The 11,431-nt window shown below is 41.6% G+C and overlaps 1 long non-coding RNA gene across 1 annotated transcript; it reads right to left on the reverse strand.

Annotated features, from left to right (window-relative positions):
- Positions 1-8,623: 8,623 nt before the first annotated feature.
- On the reverse strand, positions 8,624-11,193 carry LOC146768221 (uncharacterized). The gene is made up of 3 exons (XR_014953292.1): positions 11,129-11,193; positions 8,929-8,995; positions 8,624-8,666 (listed from the first exon to the last, which is right to left on the reverse strand). It is a non-coding gene; the product is annotated as an uncharacterized LOC146768221 (long non-coding RNA).
- Between the last annotated feature and the right edge of the window lie 238 nt (positions 11,194-11,431).

The raw sequence follows: 11,431 nt of genomic DNA on the forward strand, positions 1-11,431 counted from the left end.
GGCTTTGAAAATTTAGACCCTATCACTATCCATTTTCTTGGAAATAACTTCTGAGAAGGCCAAAGACAAATTTCATCTCATTACAGTAATTGCAGCTATAGTCAGTCCAAGCAATTCTCAAACGTTTATCTGTCAGCACCATCCACTTAGTCCCTGACACTGTGGCCGACTGGAAAACTACTGCAGCTAAACAACATACTATATGCAGATCACTTTGATTTCTTCAAATACCTTGCTGCAATGCAGAGGCAGTTTCTCTACAGTTTCTACAGTTTTTTTGTGTACTCATGAGAACACTCGCCATGGAGTCGCAAGCAAAACCATTCCCAGGGACAAACAGCCTTCTGTGCTGGCTTATAGAGGGGAAGGTTTGTTTTTTTCTTATATTGTTTTTTTATATTTATTTGCACCTGAGTGGAAGCCTGGTTTGCTAGGCAGAATAGGGGGCTGTCAGAACAGAGGTGATCGATGCTATAAAAAAGTAACATAATATAATGTACCTGAGCCTACACCTTTAAATTAGTGGTGATTTTGCCTGTGACTTCCAAGAAAAAGTGAGCCAGTTTACCCAATATTTACAAGCCCAGGAGAGTGCCAAGAATGAGGTCCAGCACAGTAAGAGGCACAGTCTGCAATAAACCAAGTGCCGCATCCATGGCAACACACAAAATAGTTAATAATTTTTCAACATAAAAAGGAAGATATTTATCCGGACCACCGAAGGAGAAGCAATTTACAAAATTGACTGAAGTGAAGGCATTTCACATCTGCTGTGTTTTTCATGGCTTTGGTCTTTTGTTGGAACCTCACTTGCTCACTGGGATGCTCAGGGAGCAGGGAGAGTCTCCGGCAAGCATTTTGGCATCCCTGGGCAGCCGGTGGAGTGACCTATAGAGGTCACTCCTCTGCTCTACAGACACACATCCCTCTGCTGGGGTGCAGTCGTGTTCGGCTCTCCTCGAGTACACAGTGATTCTTTTGTGGACCAAGGCATATTGGGCTTTGAAAATCCTGCCCACTTCAAAAGAGAGAGCAGAACATTTTACAGATATGAAACTGAATCTGGCAGATACTAAATGCTTTCCTCATGGCCCTGGCCTGAGCTAGGAAAAACTCTCGACATACCCCAATTTTCAAGCCAAAGCCCAGACCAAAACACTATCTTTCTTTTAAATAATCAATTGTAATAGTTGTATTTAATGCAGCATTTTCCATACCAGGGAGATAAAATATTCCTGGCTGATATGTTAGTCATGCTGTTCTGTACTGTGTGCAAAACACTCCACATGTATTATGTACCAGTGTCCACAGTTTCCCAGTAGCATTCAGCTTTCCCTACTCTGCTGGTGAAAGGCAGCAAAATTGCTCTCATCCCTGAAAGTAATAGGCTGTCTCCATAGAGTTCCTACTGAGCAGTTGTAGTGCAGTTTCTTTCCAAGCTGGGCTGGTTTATTTCTCTTCCAAATCGCTACTGTCAGATTGTGTCACCAGTGGAACTCAAATGAAAGCATCAAGTCCCTACCATATGTTGAAGTATTTGTTATTTTATGAAACCTTGCTGCATCTGGATAAGTCAATCAAGGTTAAACATCCTTTTATTAAGAAGTTCTGTTAAGGACATTGGCACATCTCTTTCTCTATGCTGTTGATTTTTGTGGGCTATGTTGGTTAGCACTAAAACTGAGATACCACAGCAACTCCCTTGATGCAAAACCAATGATCTCGATTCTATGCCTGATTTTGGACAAATCATGGTACTAAAGGCTACAATGAGCTACACAAAGAATGCTCTTTTTTCTTCCCTCAGGAGTTATGAATAGAAAGAGAACTGAGAATGTTCAGTTTCTGCTGGAGGAATAGTTATGTAGGACCTGGCTGCCTCCTTGCAAATGAACTGCTTTCCAAGAAACACAATAATCTGGTAGTAGCCCTGTATGGATATGTCTCTGTGGGCATTAATTCTGCAGTGTGTGTGGAAACAGCCATGAGCAATGCCCAGCAGACGTGCATTCTAAAAATACCTTGAGGCTGTGATGCCTCAAGGTTTGGACACAAATCTAGATGGAATGGCTCAAGGGAGGCAGAAATATTAACCAAATCTGATGTTAGATGAGGTATTTGCAGAATACAAGAAGTTCAGTGAAGAAGTTCAGTAGAAGTACACACTGCACAGTGCTGGCAATATTTTCTTCACTACAACCATTATGAAAATCAGGGAGCTGGACATTAATTTCTTTACAGCTTGAGGTGTTTTCCACAGACAGAAAAACACCACTGCAGTCAGACTGCCTAGAGGCAAGGATGGGTAAAGCCATATATTCTTCTTAATAAAGTTAATTTATATACATAAGGCAGAGGAATACACCCACTAGGTATCTGCACGTGAAGGCCAACACAACTAATGGAATTTTAGCAAAAAATATGCTCTTCAGAGTGCTTTTCAAGTTATTTAGCATGAAAAGGGTCTTATTCAAGGAGTTTCACTCAAATGAAGAGGCACCTAGTTAAAAAAACTATAGCACATAAACACTCAAAGCCATTTTTATCAGCAGATAACAGCTTTACCTTATCACCACAATTTCTCTGAACATGGGAGTTTGAAAACAGGAGAGTGAATTGACATGAAAACAGTCTTTGGTGACAAGAAAGAGGCAGTAATGTGACACAAAGAACATCCTTAGGACCAATTTGCTTCCCTGTATATCATGATTTAGGAAAATTAACAGGCATTAATGTGAATAATTTTTCTGACAAGGCAAAATTTGGAGTTGCCAGTCCAGCCTAAATGATGTTCAGAATCATGCAGCTATATTAAGAGAAGGCAAATGGAAGGTTTATGCATATAAATTCAGTGTAAGGAGATCTAAGGTAATGAGGCTAAGCAGCATAAAAAAGGAGATAGGAGAGAAGGGAAGAGGAAATATACTCTCTCTGGCCATATGCTTAGGGCACTGAGCAGGGAGACAACCAGATGGTGTGGTTCAGACTTTGAAGTATAGTTCCCTGACTTATAACCGATACATTAATGAACACTGGATATATAAGATATTGTAGAAGGCATTGCGCACTTTTTTCCATGAAAAAGGCAGAAATTATTTAATCTTCTTCTTTTTCTCAACCTACAAGTTTCTTGCTTGCATAAGGTTGTCCATCTGTGGATATGTTATGAACCTCACTCCAGAGACAGACTTTTGCCTTATCAAGTCTTCTTTTAAAAGATTAAACTATTACTCCTTCTGATCTTTGGAAAAGAAAGGAAAAAAGCACCCAAAACACTCAATAGGGAATTGTCCATTCTGGTGCTTATTCAGAAAGCCCTTTGATATGGAAATCATTGGCGTTAACTCTTCTAGCCTCTAGCCGGTAACTCAGATAATTCGTGCAAATGCCTAGACCTGTCACCCACTGTGTTTGTGTTCATCTTCAGACCCATCCTCTCCCTCTTCTCTCTGGAAAGCTGAGTGTGCCCACCAGCACAAGACTGTACAAGACCCAATGGATCGCTGCTGCCCATTCCCCCAGGGAGGACTGGTGTGCAGGTGCCACTACAGAGAACAGACGTGAATGTCTGAACCACAGGCCGTCAGCATAACTGCTTAGACACACCTAATAGATGGAAATGCCACATTACCAGCAGATGACCTGTCAGCAGGCTAATTTGCTGACTAACCTGCTGTCCTGAGGGACACCTTAGTTTGTCTGCCATCACTAATGCTCCAAGATCGAGCAAAGGGAGCTGTGGTGAGACTACCTTGGCTTACACAGGTACCCCTGGCTGTGTGTGTGAGATACCCTCAGAGGTCAGGAAAGGGTTTCCCAAAGCCCTCGTGGGGCTGACAAGCAGCCACTCCCAGTAAAGTCGAGCACAGTGTCCTGCTGCTGCATCATTGCAGTGGTTGCAGGTCCTGCTCTGGACCTTTGTTGATTCTGAGGATTTATTTTCTTTTCCAGAGGGTAGCTTGTACACTCCTGTTTGGGCATCCATTCCTCGTGACTGTTCTCATTACATAAAGCCACAGTCAGACTCTATTCTTCCCTTTCAGACAAGTGGGGCTGGGCAGACCCAAACCATTTTGGTTTCGAGTACTAAGCTTTCACTTTTCTTGGTTTGTCTTATTGCTCCCAGTCCCACACATACACTTCTATTTCTTTTTTCTCTAGGACCTGAATATTTTGGGGTCAAAGGGAAATGTATGTAATTTCGTTAGGACCAGGTTGATGAATATGTCTAATATGAAGAATGTACAAGAATAGTGTCCACAGTCAGAACTCCAGGGAAAATTAAGAAAAGGACAAAGATATATATGGCACATCTCCTGAGTTCTATCCCCACCTTCACCTATTTTCCACTCGCAGGATATCCAGAGCCTAATGCAGCTTGATTATTTAGTCACCTTCAAGAGATTTCTCTTACAACTACTTATTCAGGCTTTCAGATGTGCATCCACCTAAACCTTTTTGCATCCACATCACTCAGTCCTTTGTGGGATGCAGAATATCAAGGCTGTTATTTGGTGAGGCAGTGTTGTGCTGGGGAACAGGTTATGCAAGCATATGAGCTACGCATTTACTTGCCTAGGGTGATGAATTTCAATGCATTGGAAGATTTAAAAACCCATCTAGAGCAACAGCAAGCTGCCTTAGAGTCAGTCTGCAACACTGAAGAAAAGGTCTCCCAGAGAATGTAAATGGTCAGCTGCATCTCTGCAGTATGCCCAGTTATAGCCGTACCTTCTTCTCTTCACTTTCTCCAGGCACTAGCAGGACAGACTGTGAGTATTCAGCACTACTGTGTTTAAAGTTATAAACCCCTATGCTCCTTAAATAACTTCTCCTGGTTCAGAGAGAAAGAGCTACAGAAACTTTAAAGAATTTCTCAAGCAAGTCAGTCAGAACCAAAATGACCACATTGTTCCTCAAGATAATGAGGTCAGATTTCAGCAACCATCTTTTCTTCACCTAAGCAGGGAAGAAGTGGAGAGGAGATAAAACCTCAGAATGGAAATAAAAACATCAGTAATGCCAAACCCCCAGAGCATGCTGGACACACAGGTGATACTGCAGAGCCCTTGAAACAAAGCTGCTTCTGACACAATGGAAGCAGGCTTACATCAGAAGGAGCTCACCTGAAAATCCTGTCCAGCATTAAACTGATAATATAGAAAATGACAGCTCTCCATGTTGCAGTCAACTGAGCATTCCTGGAAGATCCAGTAAATCAAGACAGATGCATGAAAACTTGGATTAGCTGCAGCAAGACCACAGTAAGCCACCAACTTGATGGCTCTGATGGAGGGACCAACTGTCCTGCCCTAAGGATTCCCTCTTCTCTGAAGGATGAGGAGGGACATGTGGCTCAGCTGTGCCCAAAACAGCACCTTTCATCAGCTCAAAGTACAAAAAGCTGCATGAGAAAATTATTGTATACAATCAAAACTTGGACACTTTTCCTCCTGAAATTATGGGGGAGAGGAGTGAAGAGCTGACATAGAAGTTAATTAACTTCCATTTCATACCTAATGATTTAATCCAATCCCACTAGAGGAGAGGGTACTGGTCAGATAAACCCAACTGGTAAAAACCATGTACAGAAATCTGTAGCAAATATGACATCACAATTCCACAATCAAAGTTCACTGAACACAGTATGCCTGGGGCATATAAACTGAGTAGCAATTAAAAAAGCAAAAATTTATGATGTGCAAAGGAAACAAACAGATAAGCACAGATATTGTCTCCCTTTTAAGTCTTGCACACTTTTAGTACCGGGAGTGTGGTCCCATTTTTAACAAGAAGGAAGCTAGAACATTTGTCTGGGTTATTTTGCTTTTTTACAGCTCTAATTCATTGCTGCATGATCAGCAAAAAACAGGCAGGGCCAATGGGCAGTTAATTTGGAAAACGCAGGAAAAACATTATGTCTGCAAGACTTAGAAATGCAGATAACAGATTATACAAAGCTCAGAAGCAGACATGGACTCTGTATGGAAACCATCCTGGTCTCCTTTCAGAGATGAGGCACAGATATTTTCAACTGGGGCTAAGAATTTGGGTGTCCTTAAACACTTGGGTGTGACATTGTAAGGTAGCATGTTTTCCATCATGATCACAGAGAGTCTACATCCAAAAATTATTCATTACAGAGGGACCACAGTGCCCTTCTGGAAAGTAGAAAATGAGGACATGGAGGGCTCTCAGGAAAGGCAGGTTGCACTGAAGCCTTCTCAAGCATCCACAGAGAGCTGTTCTGTGGGGCCAGTGAGAGCTCAGTCAAGGTTTCTTGTATGCTGAGGTAAGTGGGCAAGACTTGACTGCTCAATAAAGCACACAGAAGACACATTGATGATCTCTGCCTATGCAGGATGTCTGAAATCAACACCCTGTCAGACTAGTGGTCTGTACAGGTTCCTCCAAGGTAAACCTGGGCTTGACACAGCCTGCAGGTAATCCCTGTGTTGTGATCAAAAGGGTAAACCCCACATTCTTCATGAGGGGCTCACTATGGGTATGTAACAGTATTGTTCTGTGTGCACAAGAGAGGCCATTTGCAGGACCCCTGTCATTAGGCAGCAAGGTGGCTGGCTGACATCCAGATCCACAGAACTGACTGGGCCTGAGTTGGCCACCAGGCATTTTTTAAAACAAAGTTTAATCTCCTGTCAGTTATCACTGCCCTACTGATAGTGGGGTCACTTCCAGTTGTATTAATAGAAGATCCTATTTAGATTTAATTACAGATTTGCTACACTCATGCCTGTGGTGATGGGGACAGGACATTCAGGGATTTGGGGAGTAGATTGGAATGTGGATGTTGAAGCAAATTTTGCACCTCAGACCCACCTCTTACAGCAAACATCTAAATGCTCTTGGGCATGCTCACTCTTGCTTGAGATAGATGGGCTTTAGTTTCTTCCTCTGAGGAGCTAATTAATTTCTCACAGAAAAGACAGGTATTATCATGTGCTTTTAGCATTTATGAGTGCTTTATTTTAAAATGCTGGTCTTCCCAGAAGCAATACAGCAACCCTACAGAAATCCAGCCTGTAGTCTTTAAAATACTCTAGGCTTAGTGTGTCCATGGCTGATGGCAGATACTGTCTGGTACGTCCAGCTGATATGCCCAGGTAGGATCACGTAGGTGTTTATAAATCAAGAGTAATATTAAGTACAAGCAGGCATAGCACAGTAAGTACCTGACAAACAGCCACACATAGTTCCTGCAACAAGAGAGAAAGAAGGGTTTTTTTAGAAAAAAAATTAAACACACTGTAGAAAAGCTCTATTAATATTAAAAAAGTATCAAAGCATATAATCTTGTAATTTTTTGCCCTGGTCAAATAAGAATCCTTCCTTCCTCTTGCTGGCAATATTGAGTCCATCCTTGGCAAGAATTTAACACTTAACTTAACTCTTGCCACCAAAGGTTTTGTGGTGCAAACACATAAGGACACAGAGCAGAGAAAATGAATGCTATCATCATTTTACAGGTGGGCAACTGAAGTCTGAAGGGAAAGAATTTGCCTGAGGTAATTGTTAGTCCTGTCAGTGCTCTTGATCCACACCACTTCTCCATTGTTCTGTTTTGACAAACCCTGCAGTGCTTTTATGTGCTCCTTTTGGAATACTATTCCCACAGGTGAATGTTTCATGTTGCCAGGAACAGCTTCCTGGTGTGAAAATGCTCGAATTTAAATGGAAATGAAGCTTCACAAATTTAAAAAGAAGCCATAAGCACTCGCTAATTGTGCTTGGTTGCGCAACAGTGAAAGAATTCTTCTCTCTCCTCTGGAAGGAAAAAGCCAATTGATCCATTTTCTGGAAAACTGTCTTCAAGATCCACCTTATAGCTTCCTTCCATGTAGAAGGAGACTGAAGGTTGCTTTGCTTTTAGAAAGGCACTACAAAACTATTGTAGAAAGGACAACGTGTGTTGGGAGACACTCCAGCCAGTTCTAGTGGAAAGGGATGAAGAAGATGAGCAACAGTTGGTGACCCTCACACCATCAGCCTTCACCAGATAATCTATAAATAACTTCAGAAACAGCTGTTCTCTCACCACAGAGTAACTAACAAAGAACTCACTCATAAATATCTTCTTTTTCTCAAACCTTCAGTTAAAACTAGGGAAATACAGAAATGCTGTCACTTGCCCTGAGGCTCAGAGAGTCCACATTACTTTGGTCCAGTCAAGTGAAAGTCCACCCCCTTAGTATCCCCCTGGTGAGGGGAATGTAGCAAAGTGGTTTGATGAAGAGCTGAAAATGGAGCACGAAGGCAGAGGAAAACAGGAGGTTAAACTTTCAGCCTTCCTCCCTTTCTTCTTCAGGAGGAGGCAAGAAGGAGACATTTGCCAGCATGCACATAATTGCTGCTTTCTCAGAGGTGACAGGTGAGCAGATTCATAAGGAAATGTACCCGAGGCCACAACAATGTTTGCAGCCAGATTACTTCAACCTGCTGATCCACTAAGATTGCATGCACACCACTCTACACTTGCAGCATATTTCACTTTTTCATTTACACTATTTCTCCCCTGATGTTCCAGCACTAATCAAAATGATCTTATCTTTATGGTGCTCCAGGTGTAACTAAGTGTGCATGCAAAGAGAACATTCTACCTACCCAAGAGAGAAGCAGAATTTTTTTAGGTAGCCGGATTTCTGGGTCTAGAGAGGGAAAGAAAAGACATTAATGACTTGGAAATTTAGTTTTCTGACTTCTAGGACAACAGGCATTGAACAATTTACAAGGGTTTTCACACCAACAAAACTGAGCAAGAAGTGGAGACCCTGAGACACAGGAGCCACTGGGGCTGAAAAACTCAAAAATTAATCTGATGAAACAAGGAGGTTTCCAGCTTGAAACAAAGACAGGAGCAGTGTGCCCTACAAGTGCAGGTCTAAGGTGCGCAATGAAGTTCTCTTTTACCAGTTTCACCGTAGCTATCTTCTGGGTGGGAGAGCTGGAGCAATTGTAGACCTTCTCTCTCTCTTGGCTGTGGAAAAAAAAACACCAACAGAGATTGTATCTAACTCGGTTCATTGCAACTGCTCATTAATGAAAAGCTACAACATGAGAAGGAGCTGCAACCTAACAGATGCCCTGGTTGTGGGGAAGAGTTTCTTTCTGCTTCCCATTACAAAGGCAACTGCATTAAAAAGTATCTCACTGCAGCAGTATAAAAGGTAAAGACTAGATTGGTGGCAAAGCCAAGCAGTTCCTTTGAGAACTTTGTGAGAAATATTTAATTTCTCCCTCCTTCTCAATTCCCTTAATCTTAAATCTGATATTACTAGACTGAACATATTTTGGTTTCTTCTCTCTAAAAGTACATGTTGCTACGTTTCATTTAGAACCTCTCCTTAGTTTGCTTTGACTGGGCAGGAGCAAGGCCCTCAAGAGCATGGTATCTGGGGACAGCTTTCAAAAAGCATCTGTCTCCAACAGCTCCCTAGGCACTGGAGAACAAATAAGGATTCCCAAAATGCACTCAGCCTTCAGGAGCAACAGCAAGGAAAAGGAGAGGCACACACTGAATTTTGCAGCCAAGAGCTGATTATCACTTGACTGTCTTAACAAGATCAGGATTTTTTTCTTGACAGCTTTTACTGCTCAAACTCCCTCTTCCACCAAAGCATATGCCTTTTATCTTGTGTATTCTTTTTCATCTTTTCTTCCCTTTACCTGCTTCCTGCTCCCAAGGCTTCTATTGGAATCTGCAATTCCTTTGAGTTTTTTCTGTTAGCAAAAAGAATGAGAAGGATTTCCATCATGATCATTTCAGGGCTGCTATGCTATACATCCCTCTGCTGCACGTTATCCAACCATCTAGAGAGAGACTCAGACTTCTTGTGGTGGGATATTGTACCTCCTCATGTGTTTGTAAGCACCTAATTTGGGAACCCTTTTTACTTGGTCCACTTTCATAGGAATTGCTGCATGGAACAACTGCATTCATGGGTTCATCCAGTCTTGGTTATTAGGTAAAACTAAGCAATCCTGAAGTTGTCACATAGTGGTAAGAGAATATCAACAGCATAGAGCTAACACTATTTAGATTGTTGTATTGCAGGAAAGAGTTAGTCTTACTGGGTTTCCCCCATCAAATATGCTACCATGGTGGCAAAGTAAGGTCTGGTACTGTCTTCTCTGATGACTTTGCCTGGTGGAAGCACCACAGTAATTAAAATAAATCTGTAGTGCCCCTCAGGTGTGGGGATAGCTGCACTATTTGCAAGCAATAGATTTATTTCAAAATGCCTGTTGTTTGAAACTTTGTATTATAATTCAGCCTCTGTTCTTACAGTTAATGCGGTGCATAGATAATATTGTACAGCTCTTCTCTGCAGAACACAGAGCACAAAATTGAATCAAAAACCACTTTAGAGAACTGAAAGAGGAGTTTTTAAACTGTTCTCATAGTTCCTGCTGGCACATTGTACTTGGAGCTTAATTTGGGAGTGATTGCTAGAAGGAATACTTAAGCCCTTGTGTTCCGTGGAGTTGGAGGATTTCTGCATTGCAGTGCAGTTGCGAAATGGGAGAGTCAGAGTGAGAAGCCTAGTGCTGGGCTCTGTACTTAGATGTAGTGTTTTGAAATTCAGAAATCCTGCATAACCTTGTTACTTAAAGGAAACTACAGTCTAGCAGTGAGGTGAAGGGAGAGCAGGGTTTAAGTGTCACTTGAGTTCTGGCCCTGAATAGAGAGCACTTGATCTGAAAATGAGCATGTAGCTGCAGGCTTTACTGCTGCTGTTCAGGCTGCTGCTTTGCTTCTTACTCTGCAAAGTAATGCTATGAACCTCTTACAGGTTATTAGGAAAGAGAATTGAAATTAATATCCAGGGTATGCCCTACAACTTTGGTCTACTGAGTAAAAGATAAGCTACTCCTGGAATCTGCTGAAAAATGAGATGGGACTTTCCAATTCTAAATGTCATTACATTTCTGTGGTTGGGTGATTATGTGACAGGAAAAAGAAGCTATTCTGCATAAATATGAGGTGCTTGTTTGATGCTGCATAAACCATATTAACTGACAATCAATAGCACATGCTTCACATATGGCAGATGTGGAAACATTCTGGATACTATAAGAATACAGAATAGAGGACATTGCTAATACTTACGACTCAATTAGTTCAGGGAGCTTGAGCTGCTTGTGCAAATGATTTATTTTTATTTGCATGTCCTTAAAAGTTCAAAGGAAAAGCAAACAATGTTAGTATTAGTCCATCATTCTGCTGTTCAATAAAAAGCAACTCAGAGCTCATTACCATGAGATCAGCACCAGTGCTGCCCTTGCAGATATTATATCCTGCTCTCCCAAATTGAGTCTGATAAAAATCTACAGGAATATACCCTCCTGGTATTAGTTTTATATTGCAGTAACTTTCTGGATGACTTATGTTACCAATAATACAAGGTTGGTT

This window comes from Lonchura striata, chromosome 2 (genome assembly GCF_050655825.1).
Source record: "Lonchura striata isolate lonStrDom1 chromosome 2, ASM5065582v1, whole genome shotgun sequence".
NCBI classification, from domain to species: domain Eukaryota; kingdom Metazoa; phylum Chordata; class Aves; order Passeriformes; family Estrildidae; genus Lonchura; species Lonchura striata.